At 34.5% G+C, this 22,638-nt stretch overlaps 1 long non-coding RNA gene across 2 annotated transcripts; it reads left to right on the plus strand.

Moving 5' to 3' along the window:
- Window positions 1-16,188: 16,188 nt before the first annotated feature.
- LOC113283587 lies at window positions 16,189-19,566 on the plus strand. 2 transcript variants are annotated; one of them, XR_003327529.1, is made up of 10 exons: window positions 16,189-16,640; window positions 16,750-16,827; window positions 16,991-17,122; window positions 17,268-17,479; window positions 17,574-17,640; window positions 17,788-17,866; window positions 18,302-18,405; window positions 18,552-18,666; window positions 18,795-19,041; window positions 19,209-19,499. It is a non-coding gene; the product is annotated as an uncharacterized LOC113283587 (long non-coding RNA). The 2 variants fall into 2 exon arrangements; XR_003327528.1 differs by having other exon boundaries at window positions 18,795-19,566.
- Window positions 19,567-22,638: the final 3,072 nt, after the last annotated feature.

The raw sequence follows: 22,638 nt of genomic DNA on the forward strand, positions 1-22,638 counted from the left end.
AAAAAATACTTATATATATATAGTCAATCACGTAGCAAAGAAACATATTGAGCTACCATAATCATGTCTAGTGCAATCACACACAATCCAAAAGCATTAGCACTAAACCAAATGAGTGAAAACTAGTTTACAGTCAGACTATATATATTTCCATCTCTTTTAAAACTCTATTTCCATTGAAATGAAATTTTTCAAAGAAAGAAAAAATTCATTTCAAAAACATACGCATCTTCACTCAAGTCTTTCATGTGAAATAGTAAACTAAGCATGTTCTCAATTTCATTTTCATCCTTTAACTTATAACAGAAATTCAACAAATCACTTATGCATACAAAACAAAGAGTATTGTGCATTTCACTTTCATTAATTCTGAAATCATTCGTATGAATCAAGTAAACAATTTTTATTTTATAAATTGTTTTAATGTTTTTTTTTCAGAATATAAATGATAACTTATCTAACTTATATAATTTCTTTTATTGTAGAAATTACACAGTTTTCCATGCTTGGTTTACATAGATTCTCATTTTTTAACTCACACAAAAGTATATATTTCTAATTATGACTATAACAAATCATACATCGCAGAACCAACATCAACAAAACGAACATGTAAGTTAATTTAGTGACATCAATGCAAGTGTCAACAATTTCTGTATGCCTGTCTAAAAACAATAGGCTCACGAATTTATTTATCCAAAGAATAAATTTTTGAAGAACAAAGTTAATTTCTATTAAAAGTTATCTTTCTAATTATAAGCAACAAAATATTCATGACTAAATTTTAATCTCACTATAAATACGCTTTTCTAGGTTCATTCTTACTGAATTACTTGTCACCTTCATTTTTCTAGTTCCTCTAATTCAAATCAAATATAGGATATGGAACCCCCACTATTTTTTGACTCAAACAAGAATTTCAAAACAATATCAGAAGACTCCAAAAGTTGTGAAAAACTAATGAACCAATGATTTAAACCCAAAACGTTTTGCACAATATAGTGAATAAAAATTCAAACAATTTTCTTGAAAGCAATATTGCCTAATATTCACTACTCAAAAATCATAATTGATATCAAGACAAGTTACTCGAAGCATCTTTATAAAATTCTCAAATACTTTATTTCATCCAATACCATTGCAAGTTGCGTAAGATTTGAAAATGTACATGCTTTTATAGGTAAGATTATTACATACATGTTACTCAAAAATTCACCAAGTTCATAAGAAAATATAACATGCTCATATTCATCACTAACTCATTGATTTCTTAAAAAGCATGACAAAATCTCATATCTCAAATATTCAAAATTCAATTTTTGTTATGATAAAATTGTAATATTATATTCAAACATTTTATCCATAACTTATCATTTATAGCAGTGCAATGATCAAATTCAACAAATTTCTTATCTCACTCTTGTTTATACAAGATATGAAAATGTTGTTATTAACAAGTTGAACATCTTGGAAACTAGATATATCTTTAACAAGATTGTTCTACCGAAAGTAAACTTTTAGGCTATACCAATACCGAAAGTCCTAGTAATGTGAGTATATCTCAACGCCACTTTTTTTTCAATACGATTAGGTTCAACTTTTGAACCATAACCTATCAAAACAAATATGGTGTAAAACACCAATATATATCAACCTCTCACTGTATCCATAGTTCACACTAACTAAGCTTGAAAATCTTTGTTAATAACATTTGATATCCTTGCAATGCCATGCAAGAATACCAAATAATCTCATAATCAATATTATGTTCATTTCTTGGTGAGAGTTGATATTCACATTTGTTTTGACTAGGTTTCTAATTATTTAGGTTTTGGGTTCGTATAAAATTCCATCTCATAAGTTCAAATATGAGTCACATATTTATTGTCATACACAATAATTCTCAATATCTTGTTTCCCTAAAATTTATTCTAAGATTGAACAATCAACTTATTCAATTTAGAATGACATTATTTGATCACTGCAATAACTACAAATAGTTCATCAAACATACCTCAATTGCTTTTAAATCTCAATTGGTTATAAACCATTGTCCATTCTTTGCGCACCAACAAAGAAATCAGAAACCCCATTGCTCCTCACATCGATTAATCTCCACCAATTTTTATTTCATTGGAAAATAAAAACTTGCTCAAGTAAGTGAATTTTTACCTGTCACAATCACGTACGTGTAAGCATTTGAAACCAAAAAATAAGTAAGGTATGCACTCGCATAATTACTTAAAAATCAAATGAAACATATCACTTCAAGTTTCTCTTAAATTTCAAACAAAAATTCAAAGTTTTATAGTCATAACATCATACATATACTTATAACTTTCTACTATGCATATTATCAAACACATATAGTGCATTAGTTTGATTTCTAACAATAATCTTCTTTTTCATTACCAGAACAAGAGCATAAAGAAATAAAAATCCAAACATATTTTTAGTGTAATTTATTACATTTCTCCAATCTCAAGTATCGTGTCCCCTATTTTAGATAGACATACACAACGATTTTGAAATTACTACATCTCTCAATTTAAAAATTCAAATGGAAAACTTCAAATTGGATTTTGAAGATTAATTTCCGATCTATGAGCTTCATGTTATACTATTTCAATATATCTATACAAATATTAGCAAAAACGAATTCATTTAGCAATAAATTTCTGCCCGACAGAATTTTTCAGATACTTGTTTAGTATTCTAAAATACTTTTAGTGCTTCAAAAACTTTGAATTTCAGCGTGGATTATCCTCATGATGTCTAGTATATCTAGTAAATGTTTCTAGATCCAATTCATTTTCATATAGGAGATAAAAATAAAACTCAAAAACATGTTCAAAAATATTTGTTTATCATCAATAACATTTTTCTATGTTAGGTTTTCATGATGAAAAATATCATCCATAATATAATCCTAGTCCATCAAAATTAGATATAAAATTAACTTTAGGTACCGGGTTACCAAAAATCTCAAGCATCATGTTCAATCGCTAAATTAAAATTACACCGGTTATAATTCTATAAAACAAAACAAAACAAAACAATGATACTTATCGCGTTTTAGCAATCGTTTTTCTTTTGATTTCCATTGCAGAATAAACGTCTTAAAAATGTTGGAACCACAGCTGATTTATGCCTCCACAACAAATAAAATCAAACAAGAAACAAATAACGTTATGGATGAATCGCGGACTAGGTCGCTTTCTTTAAGACGTTTCGCGGCTCTGCCCAAGATTGTGCAAGCAGTTCTTCAATGACGCGTCGTCCTCGGGATAAAACAGTCGAGATCAATCTCTTACACAATCACTCTTGCACGGTGAGAGGATGTGAAACTTCTACACTTCATTCTTGCTCAGAACTCTTTAGAAAAAACCAAGGATGATCACACTTGTTTTTTCTTTCTCACAAACAATTCATTTTTCTTTGGAAAACCCAAGAAACATAAAAGAAAACTCTCTCACTAAAAAATGTTTCAACAACTCTTCAAGTTCTTTTTAACACCAAAACATAAATGAAAAAACTCTCTCATAAGAAAATGTTCTACAACTCCTGTAACCCTTTTCATAAAAATTCTGATTTTATTTTAATAGCCAAGGAAATAAATATGAGTAAATGAAGGACATTATTAAAATGTTAATTAGCGTCATTAACCCACTCAATTTGAAAACGGTTTTTGGCATTAAAACAAAATAAATTCATTCTTTAAGGAAAGGAATAATGGTCACATTAAAACCATTTAATTGTGAGAATAACATTTGGAAATTAATTAATGTTTTTAAAACATATATCTCAGCATATTATTTATGGGTAAAAAAGATTTGAAGAGAAAAAAATGGAGATATAACAGGAAATAAAGAGTTAAAAGTGAAAAAGAAAAATAAATCTAAAAATTCTCAAACGAATACTCAGTATCTGTTTAAAATCACACGTAGGTTTTTAAACGGAAGCTAGGTATCCGTGTCATTTCCCTTCCCTACAAGGTGGATCAGATCCGATCCATTTCCAAATGTAGGGAAGAGATATCCCATGTTTTAAGATATATGGGAGATCATAGTAGATGGATTTTGAAGAACTTCTCTATATTTAGAGGATATGAAAGGAAAATTGACCACCATAGTGCTACGCCCAGGGACGGACCCAGGATGGATAATTTTCTTTCTAAGGCCCGGGCTAGAAGTCTTGGTCGAGTAGGAATTTTTTTATTTTTTGGCTTGTGGACTGGAAAAACTATCCGGGCTATACTCTTTAGCCCAGTTGTTGGTCCGTCCCTGGCTAGGCCTCATACGGCTCCTATCGATCAAAAATAAATTTAGCAAGTCCTTCATTGTCCGGTAAGGTATGTTTTTTAAAGTTTTTGAGTGGAAAAATGGCTGGATAGTCTATACCGGTAATAGTCGTGTCATCCGTGCTCCGTACTTCTTACACAATGAAAAAGGATGGGAATTAGCCTAAAGGTGGAGAAAGAAAGGCACCACGAAAAGAAGTTAAATTACAAGCTAAAAGGAATAATACCCAGTTGACGAAAACATAAGATGGTGGTGGTTGAGCCTAAAAAGTCATAACATTAGCCTAAATTCTTATTTGTACTATGGATAGGCTTAAAAGGGCTGCAAATTGATTAGGTCTTCATCTTAAGGACTGCAACTTGCGAGGTGCAATAAAGTTCGGATTGAGTGGAATTTGCTCTGAACTCTTTAGCGACACGTGACTGTTGCAGCTGATACTTGGGAAAGGGATACATACTGTTTAAAGTTAAACCATAGAAAATGATCACGTGAATGTAAATACTTTAATTGCCACTCGGGGATAATGCACAATTTGCTGCCACAATCCACATTGATGCAACAAATGGTAGCTAAAGGTGCATGCATTGATGAAGGTGTTTCTCTCTGAGCGTCTGATAACCGCGGCACGGAAATTCCATTAGACAGTACGGAATTGTGGTTAGAAGTTCTGATATAGTTAAAAATTAAAATCATTGTCGGCTTAAGTATTTTTGGTGTATGTTTATGAAATTTAGTCATTTCAAGCACAATCTAAAGCCGATATACTTGAAGCCAAGTATTATTATGTATTGTGTGTCAAAATTTGCTACACGAAAAACTGAAACGGAAAACGAAGGAACATTCTTTTTCACGATAAGCCAAAAATGGAGAGCTTTCAGTGCGCTTCTCATTTTCTTTCCTCTGTCATTAGCAACCCTTATATTGACAAATGAAGACCACATTAGCACCCTCAAATTGACCAGTGAGAACCGCAAGGTATCAAAATTCAAAAATACTCGATGGCTAACCATTGTTGCTGGAGCAAATTCTTCCCCAATAATTGCATCGAATCCATTTTCCAAAATTGCGGATTGTTCACTGCAGCCCTAGGTCCTTGTATAACTTCACGTCTCACATTGACATACTTGGTCAAAATGATCCCAACTATACATGCAAAGATTCTCCACACTAAATATAATGGGGATGGATGGAACTTGATTTGAAAGTGAGAAGATTGAAAACTTCTGAGCTCAAGTGGGATTTGTTGAGATAAAGCCTTCCGTTATACGTTCATGCAATGAAATTTGTACGAAGAAGTATATCGAAACAATGACAAAAAAAAAAAAGGAGAAAAATCAACGTGATGTGTGATTGGAAAGTAGAACAAATTTAGGCTTTCAAGTTCAATAAGCATTATCGAAGCATAATCAATAGATACCCCGCTCAGTGGTGAAAACACAAAGAAATACAGGTTATTAATACAATATAACGATGATTTTCTCCTAATAAAATACTTCCTCCGTATCAAAATAATAGGTTTGTTTGGTGTAAATTTACATATACTAACAAGCCTATTATATCCTTTAAAGTTCACTTAAGAAAGCACCAAAAATCTATGCATGCTTGCTTCCTAAGTTTTGAAGCTCAGTTTTGCTTGTGGCGGGAAGAGGAATAAGATACGGGGGTATAATTTATGGCCGCGTGAAGCCTTTAAAGTGGATGCAAATTAAGGGAATAGTACCACATCCCCTAGTGTTAAATATTACCGCATCGCTCAGTGGTATCCCATCAATTCTAGTAAGGAGAAAGTCAGGGGTTCGATCCCCATCGTAGAGGTTTGTATTTAATTTTATTATATAAAGGAGTTTGGCGGGGTTGGGTCTAGTCCAACTGGCTGGATTTGGGTAGGGGCCTGGGTCCAGTTTTAGCCCATAAAAAAAATAAAAAAAATAAAGGAATAAAAAGATAGCAGAATAACAAAAAGGGATGGTATAATTAATTAGGATTTATGACCTTTTTTCTCTCTCTCTCCTCTCTCGCTCCTTCTTCTTCTTCAACAACAAACCCATCAAGAACAACCTTTTTCTGCTCAGATTTAGTCCATTTTGGGCTGGATCTGAGCAGGTTGCTTCACTATTTCTTGTTTTCTAGGTTAGCTAGTAGTTATAGCTTAATTTTTGTTATGTTTTCTTCTTATCTACATCATATGGTGGTTTTATCTACTCTTTTGAGGTTTATCTTCGCTTTAATGGTGGTTCTTGGTTATTGGATTGGGTTTCAAGATCGATAGTGATGCTCTCCAACGACGAAATCTTCATCTTCATCGGTGATTTCTTTGACGACGGAAGCTTCATCACTAGTTTCAAGAGATTTGAGCAAATCACTCCTAGTTTGGGAGCATATCTTTCTAAAGAAGAAAAACAAACTAAATGGTTGGATTCTAATTCCGCGAAAAACCATTCTTTCTCTGATTTAATCGGATCTTATTCATACTTGTATTTGTCTTACTCCGGTAATCCTTATCTTTCTCTTGTCGGATTTCTCGGTATTGTACTTGTACGGTATGTTCTTGTTACTTTGTATTCTCTTATTTTCGATCTTAAACTCATTGTAACCTTGAATTTCCATTAATGAAAAGGCTCCTTGTTTATCAAAAAAAAGAAAAAGGGATGGTGTCAACTAGAGCAATTCTGGGTGCAGGAATAGTTACGTGGATTTATGATTATTTGTTGGGAATGTGGGATGTGTCAGAGTGTGAGAAAACTGGTAATATTATTACATAAAACGTCAACTATTACAGACACAATCACATGCCTTAAATAGGCAATGATACATAGACAATACTTAATAACAGAATAAGGCCAAATCAGCACTTGACTTACAATATCCGATACACCCCTCAAACTGATAAGAGCACACACAATCAGTTTGAGAAAAGAAGAAAAACAGTAAGTGTAAAAATGCTAAGTAAACTATAACTCTATAAGACTGATAGAAGTATTCTGCAATTGAGTATCCTGCAACTGAGTATGCATGTAAGAAGTATTCTGCAGGTATTCATAAAAGAATTTAGCAATTTTGAAAAAGCAGGAGAACAAAGCCCTTTGGTAAAAATGTCAGCAATCTGATCTTCACTAGCAATGAGTTGAAGTTGTAAGAAACTCTGCTCAACCACCTCCCTTATAGTATGATACTGAAACTCTATGTGTTTTGTCCTGGCATGAAAAACAGGATTAGATGCTAAGACCATAGCACTGGTATAATCACAATAAAACAATGTGGGAATAGTGTATCCACTGAATTCACACACTGCTGGAAAAGATTATTTGAAAAAATTGTGTAGCAGAAAAAGAAAAATCAGGTCCTTTGGATCAAACCCTATGATACCACGAGAAAACGGATAATATTATTACATAAAACGTAAACTATTACAGACACAATCATATGCCTTAAATCTGTTTTTTGAGTGAATTTTGTCCCTGTTTGGCTGAAATGTACTCCTACGCAAAATCAAATCATCCTTTCAAGGAAAACCATTTGGTGTACTACGGTACGAGGGTGCTTCCACGACCCAGACACTATGTCACCAAAATTAGGAGGTATTACACTAATTTTGAGATAATTTCGTGTATCCACTTCAGCAATATAAAAAGTGCATGATCAGATATTTATATGCTTCAAACAAGAAAAATAGATATTCATGTGTGCTAAAGTTTTATTTGATTAAGAAAGCCACCTACACACTACTCTTAAAGTCTGCTTAAACGTAAATGAACGTAAAACGAGTACTTATTCTTTTAATTTCCGAATCGTTGTGATTTGTTCTTTGCAATTGACTATTGATCGATTTTTTATAAACACAAAAGGTTTCCTTGGACGTATCTTTCACTGACTCTATAACATTTTACCAAATCCAAATGTTGCTCCCTATTATGGGCTTTGAGTAGTGGATCATTGATTATTCTGGATGTTGACGAGTTCGGAACGATTAGCAATTCTACAATAATATTATTAGAAAATAATACTTACTTCATTTTTAAGAAAAAATATTATTTATTTATTTTTATTGTAGCTTAAAAATATGTCAAATTGAAAAAATGATAGTATCTCTTTTTTAAAAACAGGAAATAGCATAAATCAGCTTTAAAGTTTTTGATAAATACTCTTTCAATTTCCGGAAAAGAGTTAGTACTTTCTTTTTCTTTCTTTTAACTTAAAAATAAGTTAAATTAGAAAAGTAATAGTAACTCTTTTCCAGATTTGGAGGTAGTATGGTCGTTCGGCATCGAGGATTCGAGATTTTAACTTATTCGCTGGCTACTATGATCCATATTGCTTGAAATTGATATTAGTGGGTAAGACTACTGCAAAACTATACATGTAGCCACTTTATTCCATGCAGGGCAAGAACGGGTCTTAATATCTAAGGGCAGTTCTTATGGAGTGAACAAACATGAAGTTTGTTCATTTTGCTCCCATTATAAACTCAACAAATATGAAAAATGGGTGTACAAACTAATAATTTTAGGGGTTCGTTGACTGCGGACTAACAAGAGCCGCATGTTTCATTTAAAACCGCGCGGACCAAGAAAATTCGCCAGTCGGTGAAGTAAAACAACGCGGTTGAAGCTAATCCTCTCGCGGCCCATGGAAATCCGTCAGCGAGTGAACTTCAAACGCCAACTGTTACATCTCAATTTAATCATTCAACGGTTATTACTTTTTTCACTATAAATTCAGCTCATTTCAAACTTAAATTCACACCTTCTACACCTACTTTTTTTCCCTTGTGTTTCACGCACAAATACTCATACCATCCCAATCTATCAGAAAAAAATCCAATTGTGGAATCCGCTGGTACTCCATGACATGATATACGGAGGGCTGCAGTGATCTTTTGTTTGGGACTAAATCTTCGTACATGTCGTGCATCAAACTGATAATTAAATAAAGGTTGTACCTGACAAAGCTCGACAATAATTCTTTGAGTCAAATTGCGGCCCATGCGGGATCGACGATGAAAATCAGCATTAGAATAGATATATCCATGATTAAAATAATCATGCATCATCTTGTCGTGGTAAAAATGCCGATCTCGCCACGTCCATCCTCTACTCATAACTTCTTGTGGCTCTAAAGGCTTTGGTATCATCCCTGAATGTAATTGCAACATCAAATTTCGCCTCCTTCTATCTCGAATTGCGTCTTCATCCATTTGACGCAAAATCTCTATATACATTTGTTTTTCTTCTTTATACAAAGTTTCATCCATTTCCATATCTTCCTCGAAAGAACCAAAATTAAGACTCATGGTTGAAAGTTGAAAATGACTAAAATTGAGAAAAGATTGATTGGATGAAAGGTTGTTGTGAATCTGGGAGATAAAACCCAAATAATATTTATTGGGGTAAAAACTAGCCACTTCGGTGACTATTAAAAATTAGTCGTTAGCAGTCTATGAAAATCCGTCGGCGGTTGAACTTAAACCCCTAGCGGTTGAACTTAATAAACGGCATGCTGATTATGTTTGTTTGTGCGTCTGATTTTGATCCGCCCACTGCACTTCCATAGTGCAAAAACGTTTTTTCCCATGTACCTAGCTCAACAACAAAAAAAAAAAAAAAAAAAAAAAAAAAAAATTGGCAATTGCCACAGGAACAGCCCTAAGGGTGATTATCATGAGTTATACTACTACTCTATCAAGGTACTTGACTCTATTAAACTATGAAATCTACTACCATATAATGCTGCACCATTAATTCTTATCATTAAATGCATAATGATCTCTAAATCATTTTGGCGGTCATTCTAAAGTAGTTTCATGCACTGATGTAAACTTGTTATCTAGTTTCTTTTATTATTTTCACACATTCATTTAAAGGTGATTTCAACATCTTCATCAGGGTGATCAGCTGTCATTAGCTAACCTCACAGGTTTTCAAACGTACTCTAGATCTTATCGGATGATTCATTTGCATATGACGTGAATTAATGAAGTGTGATTTGAGTAACACTAATGGCGAAAACCTGGTGGCAAGTTTGAATACAATTTTGAATAGACGTCTTGTGATTTATCAAATGGACCAGTAGACCTCATGACGCTGCTAACTAAAAACCCCGTCACTATCTAATTTCACTTGATATGTAGTGAGTGATGAGTACCCATTTGAAAGGTTCCTATTTCGTCAAGTCACGTCGTCTTATCTGCATGGTTATAGAATATGTTTGTTAATGCCAAAAATAGTCGAACCGGGAAAAGACCACGACTAGGAGGACGTAGATACTTTCATATAATGTCTAATTTTCCGTTATCTCTATGCGTTCGTATGTATGTTGTTAAAAATTAACAACTCCATAGAGTTCTGGATTTTATTAATTAATTTATTTATCTTCCGTGGTTAGACCATTAACATGTTACTGTTAGGAACCAACATCAGCGTAGTAGTCAAGATTATAGTCGTACGTGCTGTCTGCCAAGAAATTCCATAAAAACCATACAGAAAATTCTTCCGCCTACTTTATTTAGGCATATAACCTATGAACTTTTTTTTGTTGTTGATCTCGATAGTTGCTATTGTGTTCTGATAAGTTGTATCCCGCCAAATATTTGCCTACCATTTTCCAATTGACGACGGGTCAATATCTTTATCAAACTTATTTACGCGTCCTACTTGAAGAAGTATACCACATTGTAGAAACATTATTTTACCATCTAGTGTACTCCAGCATTACACAAATAATATATATATATATATACATATAATTCGCTCCAACCTCCATACCTATGGTCGTCTGAAGATTATGACGAACAGCCTTTCAAGATACCCACGAACTAAATCATTGAAAATGGCTTTGAGTTGACTCTGTTTAGACGTATATACTCAAGAAATGGCCGAACCGTGATTCAATTTTCTTCTCATTTTTCTCCTTGTTTGAAGAAAAGAGGCCCAGAATTGACTTAATGGGTATATTAAATAACCGAATTTCCTTATTTTGGCAGAAAGTGATCATTAAATACGAAGTTTTAATTGCAGTTATATTGACATATTGTTGGTATTGACTACCAAACATTTCAGTTGGAGGGTCAAACAATACACTGGTTTTAAATTTATGCAGTACTTATATGGTCTTCTCATGTAAAAGAAATAGTGAAGGAGAAGTACGCGCATGAATTACATGCAGCCTAATCTAGGATGTGCCTATTCAAGCCTGACTATCCGAAATGTCCACTGGAAAACTAACCAAAATGTTCGAACAAATTTTGAAATTTGGAACGACTGGTGAGCGGCAAAGATTGTATCTGACAAAGGGTGCTAATGATATCCTTTTATCTGCCTAACCTCTGAGCTAACCTTCCTACCCATCAAAAACCTTAATTTTGCATACCCCCACTAATGATGTCTATTAATTCAGATATAGACTTTTGTATGTTGTATTTTCGAAACTGCCTCGCTAGGGTTTTTGGAGTAGACTCTAGAGATTCATCTCATCAACCACACGGAATTTAACTTCACTAAAATCCCATCCAAATCTGAATCTCAAAAACGTCTTCACCACAAAAACCCCTTGTAGTTTTTTTTTTCTTTTTTATTGATCGATTAAAACTCCTTGTAAAACCTAATGACAACTGCAAGATGAAACTTAGCTTATATAAAGACAATTCTCTTTATTGATGTTTAGAAAATCTCTCAAAACTAAACACAAGCTCTAATCTTGCTCATATGATCAACCACAACTTTGGTGATCATATATATATATATAGAACTATGAATTCCTTTTCCTAATCCTATTACCTTATTACATGTCTTTCCTTTTCTTAGAACTAGATGACTTCTAATTCCCTTAAGATTACATCAATTTCCTAATCTTGTCCTAACCAGCTTGTTAGTGACTTCTATGTTGAAGTTAATCCAACAAAACCTGTGTCTGATATTAATTTTCAATCGAAAGATAAGACTTGTTATTCTTGTTGTTAGATTTTGTTGGTGGTTAGAGACTGTCGAAGACCGAACAGAGTCTGCAACTGCATTTCACACCATAAAGGAGACATGTGGTAGGTTAATTTGAGAATTGCAGGACCTGTAAATGGTGCGATCGGATTTTTTCAGGGTTACACTGGCTTGGTTGCACCTATTCGTATATGGAATATCAGTGTCCAATAAGAAACTTAAACACAAAATAGAATCAAAATTAATTAGTAAATCAAAGGTGATTCTGGCATTCGCTGGACTGAAAGACTTGTGAACTGTGAACTGGGATTCATCAGTCCTGCCATCAGCCAGCACAAAGTAATTTATATACTATGCGCAATATTTCTTGACCATAATCCCCGTTCTGACACAGTGTGCGAGGTATGTAGGAGACAACAAGTGGAGACGGATTGATGAAGTCCCACAATACAAAATGATCGAGAACAATGGATCTACTGTTCATCTGAATGGTATCATATACTTCATTGCTAAGAATGATTGACAGAGCTACATTCGTTGTAACAATTAATGTCGATACCTAGCTAGGAATTTGGAACAATCATAGTCTTCCAGCATCTGGATCCTGTTATATCCTTGGGTACTAACTTTTCCCAATTCTTAGAAGTGGATGGACGCTTAGCTTTATCATTCCATGTGATATATGGCATTGACAAGCTATGATGAATATATGATGAAGATTACTAGCAGCCAGAAACGGACTGAAGTTACTATCAAATTACCTCGTTATATAGGGTGCCATTTTAGTCTTGATTATTATTCAATTGTAGGCACAGACCAGATAACTAGAATCTAGAGAGAGGGTGTATGGATATAAAAAAAATTCAAACAATTTAAGGATTTTACGTTAAATAAATTTTCACCAACATAACTAACTGTTGGGGTACCGTTAAGTTTTGTAGAGGTATATAAAAGAAGACCCTTCAAAAATAATCCAATATGAAAGTTGAAGGGTAAACAACTTTGATACACACCCATACGGTGTGCACCAAGAGGGATCTAACGATCCTTATTACAGCGTGCTTAGCATCAGGAGGGTGGTGGGCAGGCGTGGATCCCATCCCCTCTCACACGGTGCAGAAAATTCGATGTATATATCATTTTTGAAGGATAAAACTTTAAATATGCAACGACTGAGTGACATGAACGGCTCAGAACTATTGAAAATAATCAAATGTTCTCGTATATATGTTCAATTTGAATTTCTGCTATTAGTCAAAATTTCTCGCTTTGTTAGGATGTAGCCCTTGGGTATTAAATTTTGTTTGAAAATTGCTCTTTATTCATCTTTTCGAGATTGATTTTGATTGATTTCTTTTATCGTCTTTCTGCATGACATAAACGAAGTAATAATATTGATGAATAAATAATGAGGGCACTTTACATTAGGGGTGTAAACGGGTCCGGGTCCTCCCGGGTATCACTAGACCCGGACCCTATTTATAATGGTCGGGTCCGGTTCTTAACGGTTCCGGGTCCGGTTCCTAAACTTGTGGACCCAGAACCGGACCCGTTTAAATACCCGGGTACCCGTCGGTTCCGGGTACCCATTGGGTCTTAATAAAACTATTTAAAAAACCTCAAAAACTTAATATATTTCTCTTTTTGGCTTGGATTTAAGTAATTTTTATAAAAATTTATTATTATTTCTTATTAATGTACTAAATAAAGGTTAAATGTAAGAGAAAAAATTTAAATGAGTAAAATATCAAAGCTAAAACTAGCAAAAATACTTGTAATTTTGCTAAAAACATGAATAAAAGAATGAATAAACGGGTATCCGATACCCGCGGGTACCCAACGGGTATTACCCGTTTGGACCCGTTTAAATTCGGGTCCAATCGTGTAATTATCCACCGGGTCCTAAGTAATTAATGGGTCCAACTTTAGGACCCGGAACCGGACCCAAATATACCGGGTCCGGTTCCGGGTCCGGGTAATGAGTACCCATTGACAGCCCTGCTTTACATGCTCTCCACGCTTCTTTTATAATGCGAAACTGTGTGAGTGTGAGTGACTTGAATTTGTTTATCCTTTTTCTTTCTTTTTGGGTAATCTGAATTTATTAATATTGCATTAACCATTTCTTCTTTTTTTTCTGTTGCTTGTTAATTTTTTTGACGTCAAAGGTTGAGCTTGTACTAAAAATATGTAACAAGGCCCAAAAAAATCGGGCCTTTATCAATGTACAAGCTATATGTTATCCAGAAGAACTAACCTTCGAATGAGTAACAAACTTTTTGAAGAAGGTAGTTACAAAAATTTTCTCTTCCCCCGCCCCACCGAAGCTATATGGGATCTTTTTCTAGTCATAACCCTCCTATTTATCTCATTCCATGAAGCCCAACAGACTGCAAAAACTGTTAAAGGCCATAGTTTTGAACCCTGATTCTGGGCATACCTAAATCTTTCTAGGCATACAAAACGACAGTCCCATCTTAGGTGACCTTATAAGGGATACCTTATGGGTAGTTCAATTACCTATATACCCTTAATACAAAAATCTAAAATCAGTTTTCTAAAAAATCAAAATCAGTTTCCCTTAACATCTCTTCTTCTTCCCCCTCCTGCGAAAAAAATTCATCATCGTGATTAATTGTCGATTCGTAAAAGTTTGATCGTCGATTAAACTCAACCACATAATAACCCGTACAAAGAAAAGCAGGGACTAGGCAAACCAAGTCGTCTTCTAATCCATCAATTGAAGAAGAAGAAGAACCAATTGAAGATGAAGGTGTAGAAACTGAAAATCAACCACCAATTGAACCAGAAATTGAACCACCTGCATCTCCAACTCCGGAAATGAGGATAAGAAAGTAAGTTTTACAAATCCAATCTCCTATTTGCTGTTTTTCATCGATTAAATGACGGTTACAGTGTTGTGTTCGGCTCAAAATTGAGTTGCGTTTTTAGCCGAACTGTTCTTCACAAAAGCTTCCTGTAAGTGTATATGAATAGTTCGGCATGAAATTTCAAGCCAAACCTAGTCACAGATAGAGATGCATAGGGGTTCGGTGTATTCGATAATCATAATATGTGCCGAACCTAGCACATTTACGAGGTTCGCCTATTACGATATTCTCAATATGTGCCGAACCAATAAAAATATTTTAACCCAGAAAATAAAAAATTGATGTTCGGCTCATACGATTTTCGAAATATAAGCCGAACCAGTAATTATTTTTTTCCGGGCTATTCAGGATGTTGTTCGGCTTATTATGAAACTTTCATATAAGCCAAACTAGTGTCTAGCAAAAGGGTTGGAATTGAAAATTATAGGTTCGGCGCATGCAGTAAACAGATTCAGTGAGCCAAACCGTTCATCAATTGGTAGATTCGGCTCATAGATGTGACCCGAACCTCAACTTGTTTCGCCGAACCATGATCCAAAAAATCATCTAAACAACCTTTATAATTCTGAAAATTATCTTAATCATTAAACAAAATAGTTAATCACTAATCAATATTACTAACACTAATACGTAAAAGGCAGATTTGCCATTAAAAAAAAATAGGTTAAGGGGTAATCTGATTTTGCTATTTCGCAACCTTTTTTGTCTTTATGTAATATGCCTAGTAAGATTTTAGTATGACCAAAATCAGTGTTCGTAGTTTTCTCCCTCTATTCACTAGTGAAAAATGGTTTTTTTAAGTATGCTTGGGATTTATAAATAAGACTTCCCTTGGTATTCTTTATATATTAGTTTGCCAAAATCAGTTTTTATGATAAAAAGAAAATCAATCTACCAAGCAGACTTAATGTAAAACGTAATATAAAAAATATAAAAAAAATCCAGGGTGGATTTCTATTAGGACTGCCCGAGAAAATCGTTTTTGTGGTCCCACTTAAAGTAAGACTGCGAGAGAGACCAGTTTCTATAAAAGCATTTTATAAACAAACCTTCCTCGTTTCTATCGCTTCTCTCTTGCTTATCCTAAACTTATCTTCCTCTCTTTTCTTTTTGTTACAGACGGCAAACACTAACTCTCTCCATCTTCATCTCCCCCTCTTCAACAATAATGGTGAAACAGAAGAATCACCAAAAGAAATTTAACCATTTTCTTCATCTACTATATCTCCTCCATAAAACCACAAGATAACTGAAATAGTTTCACCTCCAAAATGAAAAACCACATCTTCTGAGCTATGTTCATCATCGTTAGATAACCTCTTTACTCCATCTCCTCATGGTCTCTCATCTCTCTAAAAGCCCAAACTTCTTACCAATTGGAAAACCCCAATAATCGTTCAATTCCAGATCTATTCAAGGTCGTCAATTGATTAATTACACAAAAGGAACACCCTAACTGGTGTTTCATTTTTTTTGTTGGGTAATTCTCAGTATTACACCTACCAACAGCTAATTGCAGAGTACGAGACACAAAATCAAAACCCTAATTTTTCTAATTTCGTTTTTTTTTTTTTTTTTTTTGTAACTGTAATTTATACTTCATTGATTTTGTTAATTTTTCCGCCGAAGCATATCGGTGTGGACATGGCTATGGAGAAAATGGGGCAAGAATAGTTGCTCGAGAAATTGTGTGCTGAGCATATCTAGGTCAGATTTTTTTCTCCTGATTAATTGATAATGTTTGCCGAATTTGATTTTGTATTGATGGATTTGTTGTTCCATTTTATTTAGCATCAACAAGTAAAATTAAGGTTTCAGATTCTTATTTTGTTTGTTTATTTGAATTGAAGAATCTTGGTTTAATTTTCAGGGGTTTGGAATGGGATGCTGGTTTCTATATTGGACAGGGGAGGAGACCCCAGCTTATTCTCTGTGGAAGATATATTGGAGAGGAGTGGTATGACGTAGTTTATATGTCCTTCACATTCAGTTCTGGTAAAGGGTATGTTCTAACTTGATCTTTGGGTTCTTGAAAATTCTGATTGAATATAATGTTTTCACTGATCACAATCCTACATTATAAGTTTGTATTGTAGGATTTACTAATTTTTATCTCAAATGTATTAATCACTTTTTTATTATATTAGGACATTGTGGAGGATTTGGTGTTGGTGGGTAGGTTTTGAGGGAGGAGGATCATGTTATAAGAGTGTTTTTTTGGTGTCTATGGTGGGAGGTTTTGCTGTTGTGGTGGACTAGGAGAGGCAGATGGTGGAGGTAGAGGTGGTGGTGATGGGCATGAATAGATATTGTAGATTCTTGTACATCAAAGCCTGTTTTAAGATAGGATATTCTGAAGGTATCTTGTTCTGTGTGTTCCGAATTGCGCTTTGTTAAAGTTCTAACATCACTAATATCTATGGTGTCCGGCCAACCTTCTATTATTTATGCAGATATGGTGTTCACAAGCCTAAGGCGTCCATGGATACTGAGAATGGGGAGAATGTTGAAGATCATGAGGTTAGGTTCTTATTTCTATACTTGTAAGTTTAATTTTTAGCGTATCATGTAAATGGTACTATCTTTTTTTAAAATAAATGTAGATGGTAGTATCATTTTTTGAGAATTTATTAATTTTTTGATGGTTTTGGTTTGTTCGATTTTCAGTCATTGCTGCCCTGGTTTGCCACTACAATTTTTATGCTCGCGAGGTGGTTGATAGAAATCATGAAAGAAGGGAAAATGGGTAAAAAGGCATATTTGACTCTCTTAGAAAAATAGTTGTTGATGCCATGTTGTTCAATGTTCAAGTATAGTTGCCTCTTGAATGGTTTGATATACATTTTATCGTCGGCAGAACTTTGCTTCTTAATTAAGCTAGTTAGTTAGCTAATGAAGGCATAAATGGTGAAGTTTTGCGGATAAAATTTTGAACTATATAAATTACGAGTAGAAATCTGAGAGTATGAAAACATTTTTGATATAGTACGACTATATGAGAGACCCACTTATTAATTATAAGCTTTAATTAGCCTTATCATGCTTATTGGCTATATTATGTGCATCTCTGAATTCACTTCTGTCTCATACTTGCAGATTAGCTAGAAGACTACGCTATTCATACTATTAATGTCACGCTACAATTGCTAATCATAATTCTGTTTGTGAATTTTGGTTGTAGTGAGATTGCTGAAATGATGATTAAAAGAATGGTTGTTGTTTTTATGCCCAATGGTCTAGGGAATACACTAGGAAGATACACATGATCCTGGAAGCTATCCTAAGGTCATTTTGCCGCTCTTGAATGAAGTCATTATTGGTTTGCATCTTTTTTTGTCTAGTACAACTTGCATACCCTAAGGGTGTTTTGCTGGTTTTAATGCACTCATTATTTTAAATTTTTTTGATCATTTTGAATGTTTTATTTTCAGGTCGGAGATGAAGAAGGGATAGGAAGATAGCACCACTAATAATTTTATTACTAAGTTGGGGTTACGGTTCATTTTAATAATTTTATTCATTAAGTTAAGCGTTAACCAACGTAAGGTAACTCTTTCGAAAGCCAACTTTTTTTTTCTCAGCTTGTGCTCTTACTTGTCTGCCATAGGTCGTTCTGAACCTTTTTTTTTCCTCCTGATATTTGACTCTCATGGATTGTCTTCTTTTCATCGCAGAATGGCTCTCTTGCTCATCACACTCTCAATCATGCTGACTTCTGAAAGTTAATGGTGTTGTTAAAGATATCAAGATTCTTTTAAATAAATTTCGGTCATCATTTCGAATTTCAATTTTGTTTATTGTTGTGGCATGTGGTGCCTGCCTCAACTTGTTTGGTAATGAAAGCTTGGTTATTATTATCTGGAAAGGGTTGATGCTTGCTGAGATAATGAACTATTTTGCAGTCCATACATTAGTTGAAGCGTATGAGATATTCACACTAATTTTGCAGTCATTACAATAGCTTATTTACATTATTAGTTATTTCATTGTTAGTCACTGCAAGTCATTGTGTAATCTTTATTAGTTTGCATCTAGTTGTCTCTTTGTTAATCTTTGTTGGATATTTATGACTTGTTTTGTGCTTTCAGGGATCTGGAAATGCAATAGCAAGCTAATTGACCTATTAGTTTCTAACATGAAACCAAGTGCAGAAGCTTCCTATTTCAAGTGTTGCAGATTCTTTTTCTTCAAAGACACCACCTGACAAGATCTAGAACTATGGAGAAGCATTATGGTTACGTGAAATTTCACCCATGTTGCCTTCGTAGTTATTCTATAGTAATTTGTTTTTTAGATTTTTGTATGTTCCGTAAATTGTTTTCATAGTTGGAACTGATTGTAGTTCTTTATTGTGAAATGAAATCCATGTGTTTAATGAATTTTTCACAAATGTATAACTCGATGTTGGGGTTGTATATTGAGTTTCGTGAATACAAGTTAAAACTCAATTGCAGTTTCTTGTTTTGTTTCAATCATATTTTATTTGAGCTAGAGATTCAGTTGAACCACATCTTTTCTTTTTGGTATTATAAATTAACGAAACGTCTGCTTCCACCATTTAGCATTTAAAGGCTGTTCAAAGTAGTCGTAATTTGAAAAAAAATCAAAGAATCTCAAAAGCAAACGTTTTGAGAAATAAGACTACAATCTTAGGGCTCCCAAAAACAGCCATTTTAAAGGTTTTAAGTGTTTTTTTGGCAGATTTTTTTTTGCATTTTCCACTGGTGATTCCTTCCTCTCCTAAACTTCCATGCCTGAAGTTGCTGAATGAGTGCCAGCTTGAACCCATCTTATATTGTACCCACGATGAAATAACTCCAAATGGCATGTGAGAATTCACACTGCATCATGAGATGATCCACTATTTCTGGCACAAGATTGCAGAATGAACACATGACATTTTGTATCTGATAACCTCTTCTGAGTAAGTTATTAGTTGTTCCAATGGAGTTTTGATCTGCAGTTCACATGAAAAACTGCACTTTTGAAGGAACTTGTTTTATCTAGATACATGAGAATGGAACTCCATTTGTTGTGTCAGGCAATTGCTCCACCAGCCATTTGTAGCAGATTTTTGAGCTGAAGCCACCTGTAATTATACACTGTAGTTCATATTCAATGGTATCATCCAGTGTTGGGGGGGGGGGGGGGGGTGGTGGTGGTTGGGGAGGGGTTCCAAGAGCTGCAAACAACTGAAACACTTCTGAGATTTCTGTTTGAGTCAGGTTCCTTCTATGCTTCAGATTCCATGATGCAGATTGTATCATCTCATGCAATGATGCATTTTTTTAATAGTTAGCTTAAAAATGTTTGGAATCCGATCTTTAAGGATTGAGTTCCAGCCTAAACATCCTACCAAAAGCTCATTGCCTTCCCGTTGTTTATTATGAGAGTTGATATTTGTTGGACCAATTATTTGTACTTCTGAATGTTATTCCATGTGCCTCTTCCTTGGGGAGTTTTTTGAACCTCTCACCCATAAAGCTTGTACCCGAGTTTGCATCTTCTCATGAGTGACTCTTCTCCGTAGTTGTTTCTTTTCTTTGGAAAATCTCCATGACCATTTTGCAAGTCAAACCTTATTAGTGAGTATGAAATTTCTAATTCCTAGTTCACCCATTTTCTTAGTCTTACAAGCTCCACACCATGCTACCCAATTTATTCTTTTTCTTTCAGCAGATGAACCCCATAAAAAGTTTCTCATTATTTGATTTATTTTCTTCTCCACTGAGATAGAAATTTGAAATATGGACATGTAATATTTTTGGAGGTTGGATAGAGAGGTTTGAATCAATAACAATCTACCTGCTTTTGTAAAGAACTTCCTCTTTCATGAGCTAGTTTTTTCTGAAAATTTTCTATCACATAATCCCAAATGTTAAATCTTCTAGAAATAACACCCACTGACATGCCCAAATAAGGTAGTGGTTTAATCTTACATCTGAGGATGGAAGAAATATCATCTATTTTATGATCTGCTCCAATGCTTAACACTGAGCTTTCGGTAAAATTTACCTTTAATCTGGTGATGGCTTCAAAAATTTATAGAATGATCACCAGATTATCAGCTTCTTCTTCAGTAGCATCTAGGAAGACCAAAGTGTCATCATCATATTATAGGTGAGAAATTTGAATGGAGTTGATGGTAAAACCTGAGATCATATTTAGTTGCGCAGCATTCTTCATAAGCTTGGAGAATATTTGTGCAACTAAAAATAAAAATGAAAAGAGACAAGAGATCTCATTGTCTGAAACCTTTTTGAAGTTTGAATATTTTTGTAGCACTTCATTGACTAGTATAGTATAACAGGGATGCAAGTGACGCATAATGATTACGCGTTACAGAGTTGCAGGACAAGTCAGTGTGCAGCCAGGATGGCGCGACACTGCGTAGACTGTCAAATGCTAAGAATGGCATAAACCCGTAGGGCCAATGAAGTGAAAGAGTAGCACTACATTGCAAATACATTTGGAAAAGTAATGAATCTTGTTGGCCGACACAATGAAGCTTCGTTAAGGAAAAGGCAAAGTCAAAGTTGCAAGATGCAACATGAGATATTGGCATGTTGGCATGTCAGTGGAATTGAGTTGGCCCAGACTCAAGTGCAAGAAGGTAGAATAGTCCAAGAGTTGGTCTATGCATTAGTTCAAGGTTGTACAAAGCTTGAATAATGCAAACAAGTTAGTAATGCAAGACTGGCGTTACTATTGTCATGCAAGTTGGCGAAGTGAAGCATATGGCGCCATGAGTAACTAGGGTGAGTTTAAGGAATTGGCTTTGATGATGGAAGCACAAGGATGATACGTGCATGAGCTTAGAGCAAGATGTTGCCAGTTCCAAGATTTCTGAGCACAAAATCAAGGCTAAGTTCATTATTGCGCAAACAATAGTGCAATACAGCTCAAGTGACAGTTAGGAGTTGGTTGCGAGCTTGACAAGTGTGCCAATGGTGCAAGAAAAGTAAGGACGGTTATAAAAAGAGTTTACAACCATGTGGGAGTGTTCATAACCACCGGGAACAGATGTGGAATCATTTGGCTTGACAACACAAAAGGTGGCAGTTGAAAAGCAAGCTGGTGGTTAGGAAAACTAGTTGATGAGACACATGGCTATTCCATGCGTGTGCAAGTGTTGTGCACAGTTTTGGCTAGTGATTTTACTGTATAAATAGTCCTAAGGAGTGGGAAAATCAGTAGGCTTACATAGGAGAGTTTTGTAGACATGTAGTCTCATACTTGAGAGAATAAAGGCATCACCAAGAAGGTGATGGTCTGTTTGGTCCATGTGATGGACTGTTTTGTATAATCTTACTTAATGCAATGAAATGGGTTTATTGTGTTATTTCTTTGTGTTCATTATGTTAGTGATCTTGTGTGAGAATTGTATAAGTGCATGGCATAACCTCTTATGCTTATAGGGGAATGAAGAGTTAGAGAGAAAGAAGAAAATACTTTCGTTGTGCAATGCCATATGAGTGAAGGCAGTTGCGTACTTTGATGCAAGTATGCAAGGCTGAA

The sequence above is a fragment of the Papaver somniferum genome, chromosome 5 (assembly GCF_003573695.1).
Source record: "Papaver somniferum cultivar HN1 chromosome 5, ASM357369v1, whole genome shotgun sequence".
NCBI lineage: Eukaryota > Viridiplantae > Streptophyta > Magnoliopsida > Ranunculales > Papaveraceae > Papaver > Papaver somniferum.